The sequence below is a fragment of the Physella acuta genome, unplaced genomic scaffold (assembly GCF_028476545.2).
Source record: "Physella acuta isolate Inbredline_101_S28 unplaced genomic scaffold, ASM2847654v3 ptg000891l, whole genome shotgun sequence".
Classification (NCBI taxonomy): Eukaryota; Metazoa; Mollusca; class Gastropoda; family Physidae; genus Physella; species Physella acuta.
In genome coordinates, this window is record NW_026732408.1 from 405,901 (window position 1) to 415,478 (window position 9,578).

Below are 9,578 nucleotides of genomic sequence, written 5' to 3' on the forward strand. Positions count from 1 at the left end.
GAAGGTAGTCTACTAGTCTGACAGATCAAGGGATCAGTTTTACATAGACATACGGACACCGTCTAACGTGTCTATATGCAACTATGTCGGTCTACATGTATGTGGATATGTATGTGAATCTCTGTATTTACACACGCTGATAACATTTTATAGTTGAAGTGGACCCTTCCACCGCCTGAGACAGATCACAAAGACTGGCAACAATATATTTAAAAACTTAGTCAGTGCAAACATCTGAAAGTTCAAAGTTCCAATGTTGAAGAAATAGAAGGAAGAAATGCTCACATAACCTGCCTGATTTCATGCTGTAAATGTAAGGAACACATTTAAATAAACATAAAATAAATGTTCAGCCAAGCTAAAAACAGATGTAATGATAACGTGGTCTAAAATAACATTCAAGCAGAATATAGCCAAGAAAAATGTAACGATCTAAAAATAGCCAGAAATCTTTTTATTCAAAATCGAGTCTTTTAAAATAAATGCCTTAGACAAGTTGAGCCATCTTAATCTCGGAAAAAAAATAATGAGCTATAGATCTCTGTGTTATTTTTGTGGCGGCCATTTTTTAACTGGCTTTTGTTGCTTTGGCTGATGAGTTACAATGTCGAAATGACCGTGAGTGACAAAATAATAAGGCTGAAAGATCTGGCCAGTTGTTTGAACTCATCGAGTTTAATCTCACATTATTTAGCTCTTCCATTACTTTTAAGCTGAAAGAAAAAAATCGAATCATTGGATTGCTAAAACTGCCCTCCACAGACCGATTACAGAAAATACTTTGTTAGGTTTTTTTATATGTTTAGTACCAGATAATTCATGCTATAATGCTAATACAGGACCGATAACTCAAGTAGGATAATACAGGACCGATAACTCAAGTAAGATAACACAGGACCCATAACAAGTAGGTTGACACAGGACCGATAACTCAAGTAGGATTAAACAGGACCGATAACTCCAGCTGACTAAAACAAAACTCAGTCTAGGCGGGCCTGTCCGTCAGTTAAGCGGTTTTATTAAGTACACGCATGGCGTGACATGTTAGTGTTATTATCAAGGTAAAGGTCACACGATATCTGGGAAATACCTCACACAATCCATGTAACAAAACTTACAAGACTTTAGATATGGCGCTTCATAGAAGAAGTAGAGTTTATCAGTTTCTTTATCCTCGGTCTGTAATGGTCAACACTCTACCTAGTCGCATTTGGAGCTACATCACGATTTCAAATTTTATATATATATATATATATATATATATATATATATATATATATATATATATATATATATATATATATATATATATATCCTGTGTGTGTGTGTAAGGTGAGTTACATACCTGCAGTCAAGAAAAGAGGCTGTAACTTTGATATATAAACTGTTTAAACTATTTCTTCTTCGATACTGTAGCACCAAACTCAGACCAGCTATGGGGGTGTGAGGGTGAGGATAATCGTCCTTCACGAGCTACTGATGAAGGAAAATATTTTCAATCGCAGCATTGGTAGTGTCGAATTCGTACATTATGAATTACTGAAAGTAGAAATAAAACAACTAAATAGCGGCGTATGACACGCCGCGCGTCGGCTCGTAAAAATAATTTGTGGTAAATTTTATTATCGACTTTCATTGATGTTGGACTTGTTCCTAATTGTTCCTATAAAGGTTTTTAAATTCGTTTTATTTTCTACATTTTTGTGCTTCCTAATTTATGAAGTCGACGCTACCAAAAATATTTCCTTTATAACGCCACTGATAGATCGCGATATCAGAAATTCGATTATCTGCCCCGTGAAAAGCAGCCGTCCGTGACCACAATTTAGACGCAACAGCAAGCTGATGACGCGAAGGATACTTATTGATCTAGTTACCTCCCCTTAGTTTCCAATCGTTTACAAACTTTATTATCTCCCTTTAAGAACCTTCACTAGATCGACCAGCTCTACGATTGTACATCATTCAGCTCACCAGACCGTTAGGCTGATTGCGTCTAGCTATTTCTCTCCCCTTTCAAAATTGAATTTAGCAATCTATGGAGTGATTTAACTTTGTTATCTCTCATTAGTTTTGAAATCGTAAAATTAATTTTTAATGACTAACTAAACATCTAAGTAATTAAAAAATAGATAGACTTGTATTGTCATCGAAGTGGAACATATCTGGAAAGTCTGAACGAAAACGCTGTACTAGAAGTGGGGCAAAATTGAGTTACAAGATTTGCCACAATCCCACGAGCAAACAAACAAACAAACGTAGCGAAATAAATAAAAGTAACAGATATTTTATCTTTAGGAATGTTGTTTGAGATACATTCTCCATGAGATGTTATCATGAATTTTCTACAACGATATTTCTCCGCGATACACATTTTCCATATATATATATTTGACCTCTCACCGGTAATTGTAAGAATGTAATAGAAAACCCCGGGTGTATTTCCCCCGCCTATAAAATATGATTTACACCCGGGCTTAAGTCTGCTGCCATAGTTGTGTTGTATGTTAGCAACTGTTCTTAAATGGCTTAGTTCGAGGGGACAGGATCACATAGGTGGAGCCAGTCACGCGGGATTACACAGCTCTTGTTTACAGGCTTCCCTCACCCACAACAGTCACGTGATTTAGTACTCACGTCCTCTATTTATGCTGCTGGGTTGGGCGTGGTTTGATCGATTGGGCTTTTGATGGGGAGTGGGCTTTTGTCTGGTGTTTGGTGGGCTTTTGTCTGGTGTTTGGTGGGGCGTGGGCTTTTGTCTGGTGTTTGGTGGGCTTTTGTCTGGTGTTTGGTGGGGCGTGGGCTTTTGTCTGGTGTTTGGTGGGCTTATGTCTGGTGTTTGGTGGGCTTTTTTCTGTTGTGTGGTGGGCTTTTGTCTGGTGTGTGGTGGGCTTTTGTTTGGTGTTTGGTGGGCTTTTGTCTGGTGTTTTTGTGGGCTTTTGTCTAGTGTTTGGTGGGCTTTTGTCTGTTGTTTAGTGGGCTTTTGTCTGGTGTTTGGTGGGCTTTTGTCTAGTGTTTGGTGGGCTTTTGTCTGTTGTTTAGTGGGCTTTTGTCTGGTGTTTGGTGGGCTTTTGTCTAGTGTTTGGTGGGCTTTTGTCGAGTGTTTGGTGGGCTTTTGTCTGTTGTTTAGTGGGATTTTGTCAGGTGTTTGGTGGGCTTTTGTCAGGTATTTGGTGGGCTTTTGTCTGGTGTTTGGTGGGGTGTGAAAATATTTTCCTGAGCTGACTACTGGAGTGATCTAGATATCTGTGGGCTGATTCGATTTCTTTCTTGAGCTCTTGTCTAAAACAACAACGCGCCGCCATATTTGACTGGACCCCCTCCTTCCCCTTCTCCATTTAATGGTGCGGCCTGACGTCATGACATGCACGCCCTTAATGCGGCGAGCCAGTAAGCAGCGCCCGTCAGGCGAACTTGTCTGCTGCTCCACCAAAGCTTTTGTTTATCACCTCTGGGAGGGGAGAAAAGTCGGACAAAATAATTCCCTCCCCTCCCCACCCCCTCTCCTCCCCACCCAGTTTTGAATGTATCGTCTACTGGTTGAGTCAGTACACAAAAGCCACTTAATTGGATTGTAACGGAAACTGTGGTCAAATGGGGTTAACGGTAACATTGGTTGGTTGTTTTTTTTTTTACGTCAACATGATATTTATCACTTCACATAACGCAATGTTTTATGACTGAAGAAGTTACAATGTTTTATGACTAATAATGTCACAATGTTTTATGACAGATAATGTCACAATTTTTTATGACAGATAATGTCACAATGTTTTATGACAGATAATGTCACAATGTTTTATGACAGATAATGTCTCAATGTTTTATGACAGATAATGTCACAATGTTTTATGACAGATAATGTCACAATGTTTTATGACAGATAATGTCACAATGTTTTATGACAGATAATGTCACAATGTTTTATGACAGATAATGTCAAAATTTTTTATGACAGATAATGTCACAATGTTTTATGACAGATAATGTCTCAATGTTTTATGACAGATAATGTCACAATGTTTTATGACTGAGGAAGTCAGAATGTCACTGATGATACATAATGTTTCATGAGTCATGACTGATGAAATCACCATATTTTATGACTGATGAAATCACCATGTTTTATGACTGATGAAATCACCATGTTTTATGACTGAAGAAACCATGTTTTATGGCTGATAATTGTCACCATGGTTTAATCTGAGGCCACTGGCCAGGCTCCAACATTGGAGGTGTTCACAAAATTGTAGTTGAATGGTGGACTGAAGTGACCTCCTAGAACTCACAAAATTGTATTTGAATGGTGGACTGAAGTGACCTCCTAGAACTCACAAAATTGTATTTGAATGGTGGACTGAAGTGACCTCCTAGAACTCACAAAATTGTAGTTGAATGGTGGACTGAAGTGACCTCCTCCAACTCACAAAATTGTAGTTGAATGGTGGACTGAAGTGACCTCCTCCAACTCACAAAATTGTAGTTGAATGGTGGACTGAAGTGACCTCCTCCAACTCACAAAATTGTAGTTGAATGGTGGACTGAAGTGACCTCCTCCAACTCACAAAATTGTAGTTGAATGGTGGACTGAAGTGACCTCCTAGAACTCACAAAATTGTAGTTGAATGGTGGACTGAAGTGACCTCCTCCAACTCACAAAATTGTAGTTGAATGGTGGACTGAAGTGACCTCCTCCAACTCACAAAATTGTAGTTGAATGGTGGACTGAAGTGACCTCCTCCAACTCACAAAATTGTAGTTGAATGGTGGACTGAAGTGACCTCCTCCAACTCACAAAATTGTAGTTGAATGGTGGACTGAAGTGACCTCCTCCAACTCACAAAATTGTAGTTGAATGGTGGACTGAAGTGACCTCCTCCAACTCACAAAATTGTAGTTGAATGGTGGACTGAAGTGACCTCCTCCAACTCACAAAATTGTAGCTGAATGGTGGACTGAAGTGACCTCCTCCAACTCACAAAATTGTAGCTGAATGGTGGACTGAAGTGACCTCCTCCAACTCACAAAATTGTAGTTGAATGGTGGACTGAAGTGACCTCCTCCAACTCACAAAATTGTAGTTGAATGGTGGACTGAAGTGACCTCCTCCAACTCACAAAATTGTAGTTGAATGGTGGACTGAAGTGACCTCCTCCAACTCACAAAATTGTAGTTGAATGGTGGACTGAAGTGACCTCCTCCAACTCACAAAATTGTAGCTGAATGGTGGACTGAAGTGACCTCCTCCAACTCACAAAATTGTAGCTGAATGGTGGACTGAAGTGACCTCCTCCAACTCACAAAATTGTAGTTGAATGGTGGACTGAAGTGACCTCCTCCAACTCACAAAATTGTAGTTGAATGGTGGACTGAAGTGACCTCCTCCAACTCACAAAATTGTAGCTGAATGGTGGACTGAAGTGACCTCCTCCAACTCACAAAATTGTAGTTGAATGGTGGACTGAAGTGACCTCCTCCAACTCACAAAATTGTAGTTGAATGGTGGACTGAAGTGACCTCCTCCAACTCACAAAATTGTAGTTGAATGGTGGACTGAAGTGACCTCCTCCAACTCACAAAATTGTAGCTGAATGGTGGACTGAAGTGACCTCCTCCAACTCACAAAATTGTAGTTGAATGGTGGACTGAAGTGACCTCCTCCAACTCACAAAATTGTAGCTGAATGGTGGACTGAAGTGACCTCCTCCAACTCACAAAATTGTAGTTGAATGGTGGACTGAAGTGACCTCCTAGAACTCACAAAATTGTAGTTGAATGGTGGACTGAAGTGACCTCCTCCAACTCACAAAATTGTAGTTGAATGGTGGACTGAAGTGACCTCCTCCAACTCACAAAATTGTAGCTGAATGGTGGACTGAAGTGACCTCCTCCAACTCACAAAATTGTAGTTGAATGGTGGACTGAAGTGACCTCCTCCAACTCACAAAATTGTAGTTGAATGGTGGACTGAAGTGACCTCCTCCAACTCACAAAATTGTAGTTGAATGGTGGACTGAAGTGACCTCCTCCAACTCACAAAATTGTAGCTGAATGGTGGACTGAAGTGACCTCCTCCAACTCACAAAATTGTAGTTGAATGGTGGACTGAAGTGACCTCCTCCAACTCACAAAATTGTAGTTGAATGGTGGACTGAAGTGACCTCCTCCAACTCACAAAATTGTAGTTGAATGGTGGACTGAAGTGACCTCCTCCAACTCACAAAATTGTAGTTGAATGGTGGACTGAAGTGACCTCCTCCAACTCACAAAATTGTAGTTGAATGGTGGACTGAAGTGACCTCCTCCAACTCACAAAATTGTAGTTGAATGGTGGACTGAAGTGACCTCCTAGAACTCACAAAATTGTAGTTGAATGGTGGACTGAAGTGACCTCCTCCAACTCACAAAATTGTAGTTGAATGGTGGACTGAAGTGACCTCCTCCAACTCACAAAATTGTAGCTGAATGGTGGACTGAAGTGACCTCCTCCAACTCACAAAATTGTAGTTGAATGGTGGACTGAAGTGACCTCCTCCAACTATCTTACTCCTACATTTGATGAACTTGTTTCAACTTCAACGTTTCCCCACTGTTTGTACACTGCATGCCAGAGCTCCAGAGGAGAGACTAAATCGCTTTATGTGTCCTCCCTCTAGTTTAAGCTCATGTGTGCATCCCATTAACCTGTAGTATCAACTGACAGCTCGTATTGTAACACGATCCCCAGGGGCGACTGTCCTGAATACATTCAACCGTCTTAGTGTTGTTACCCACTGCAGAATTAATGAACCGGGAGTCTCCCCGAAACTTTCTCGAATATTTTTTTACAACATTACGGGGGATGACACCTCGGGATATAGACCTGATTTTTAAACCATTTTTAATTACTTAAACTTTTAAAAATAGAATAGATACTCCTAGGAAAAAGAATTGCACACTCAGTGAAAGCCAAAAAATCTGTGTAAAATAGTACGGAATATTATTAGTACTTTATAAATTCACATGCGTTTTTTGAGAAATCGGAAATAGCGTAAATTACTACTTCCGGTCAACGGATAGTACTCAAAATTTGACAGAAGACAGAGAATGAGATATTTTACTTACATGTGAAATTTTATTTATCGGACAGAAATCGCTGAAAAGTTGATACAGAACTACAAATTTGATAAAATACTTGTATATAAAATTTCATCAACCTAGCTGTAACGGTACTCAAGTTATCGTGTTCACATACAAATACACACACACAGATATACGGACAAGATTGCAAAATTATGTTTTTCCGACTCAGGGAGGTGTAAAACGTCGAGATTTTAAAAAATCTCGATTTTTTTGTTTTGCACGGTTACAATACTTTCTTTATACTCTGTAAACGAGAAAGTAAAAATGAACCAATTTATCGCGAATGTAATCCACCCAGTTGATGGCAATCAGAAGAAACATAGCCAAATTGTACGGATGCAATTCACTCAACTGTCGTGTGTACCAAATATGTTGCCAAGTAAAGGATTAAGAACGTTTCAGTGGTATTACGATACCAAACATTTTTGTAGGGGGTCTATGGGAGTGATTATAAACCCCCTTGACCCCCAATGCCTATGACATATTTAGACTGTTTCACATTGCGCTGTTTAAAATATCTACATGAGACTGACATCCCCACCTCATTATACAACGAAAGCATGATCGTAAATAGCCGTACTTAGGATCATAAATGGATGAAACGAGGTCCCAATTAGGCTGATCAGATCAAACTGAAATGAATTGGATGCCTCACTGACGTGTTTGATAAAAGAGGAGACTCGATGGGCGGGGGGGGGGGGGGGGGGGGGGTTAAATCTGAAATAAACTAAATGGAAACACGTAATGAGGTTTGGGAAGTTTCCTTCAAATGTTCGTTGTTTGAATTCCATGTGGGAGGTGGGGGGGGTCATAATAGATCGGAAAACCTGAGAAAAATAGTGGAATATTATTGTCAGTTTAAACATGAGATATGAGTTACAGAAGTTTCTTCTAGAGCCAGACAATACTCTAGTCCAGACAATTAAACAACCCAATATCAAACCGTTTGATTATAATGTCAACAGCTCTTGAAGTATGGCAAATGTCAACTTGTAGCATCTTAAATGACAGAAGTATTGGATCCATGTCTAATGACACGAGTATTGGGCTCATGTCTAATGACAAGAGTATTGGGCTCATGTCAAATGACAAGAGTATTGGGCTCATGTCTAATGACAAGAGTATTGGGCTCATGTCAAATGACAAGAGTATTGGGCTCATGTCAAATGACAAGAGTATTGGGCTAATGTCTAATGACAAGAGTATTGGGCTCATGTCAAATGACAAGAGTATTGGGCTCATGTCAAATGACAAGAGTATTGGGCTCATGTCTAATGACAAGAGTATTGGGCTCATGTCAAATGACAAGAGTATTGGGCTCATGTCAAATGACAAGAGTATTGGGCTCATGTCTAATGACAAGAGTATTGGGCTCATGTCAAATGACAAGAGTATTGGGCTCATGTCAAATGACAAGAGTATTGGGCTCATGTCTAATGACAAGAGTATTGGGCTCATGTCAAATGACAAGAGTATTGGGCTCATGTCAAATGACAAGAGTATTGGGCTCATGTCTAATGACAAGAGTATTGGGCTCATGTCTAATGACAAGAGTATTGGGCTCATGTCAAATGACAAGAGTATTGGGCTCATGTCTAATGACAAGAGTATTGGGCTCATGTCAAATGACAAGAGTATTGGGCTCATGTCAAATGACAAGAGTATTGGGCTCATGTCAAATGACAAGAGTATTGGGCTCATGTCAATGGCTACGATGGTCTACATTTGAAATGACCTGTTTTCCTGACACACAAATTGACCTTGCTCCAACTAGGCAACTTGTGAGATGTGAATGACCTTGAGAGTTCACACGCCGCTCGCGTGAGAGCACGTGCTCAGATTTAAATGTCATGCAAGCCTTGTGTGGCTTCATTTAATTCACTCAGCCGCACTGGGTACCCGGCATTTGTAGGGGTGAAGGAGAAGAAATCTAAAATTAGTTGTTGGATCAACCTTTATGGATTTGGGTGTCCAGCACTAGAGGGGTGGGGGATGGACAATGGGGTGTAGGACGAGGGGTGGGGGATGACTTGGTTTAGAGGGGTGGGGTGCGCGTATGTAGTATCGTTTGTTTGACAGACGTTTGTCATCTAAGTTTATCTGATAATTTTTATTGTTTGACAGACGTTTGTTATGGTGTGTTCGATTGAAATTTTTCCTTTAATAGATAGTGTCCCGAAAATAGAGAGCTCAAATAAAATCTCAGAAAACTTCTTCTTTGATAAGATCGCTTAACTCTAGACATTCGAACCTGGTGAGGTGGTGAAATAAATGATGTGGCTTCTTGTTTTATCCTATCCCAGTCACATATCTCAACCCGGCACTTTCTAACACACAAACGATTTGAGTCAAACAACAGCAAGAAGTTTAGGATAGTTTTATTCGTTGAGGAATGTGTATTATTCAAGGTAGTGAATGTTCAGCCAGGCACAGCAAACAGTCTGTAGAGACAGGCA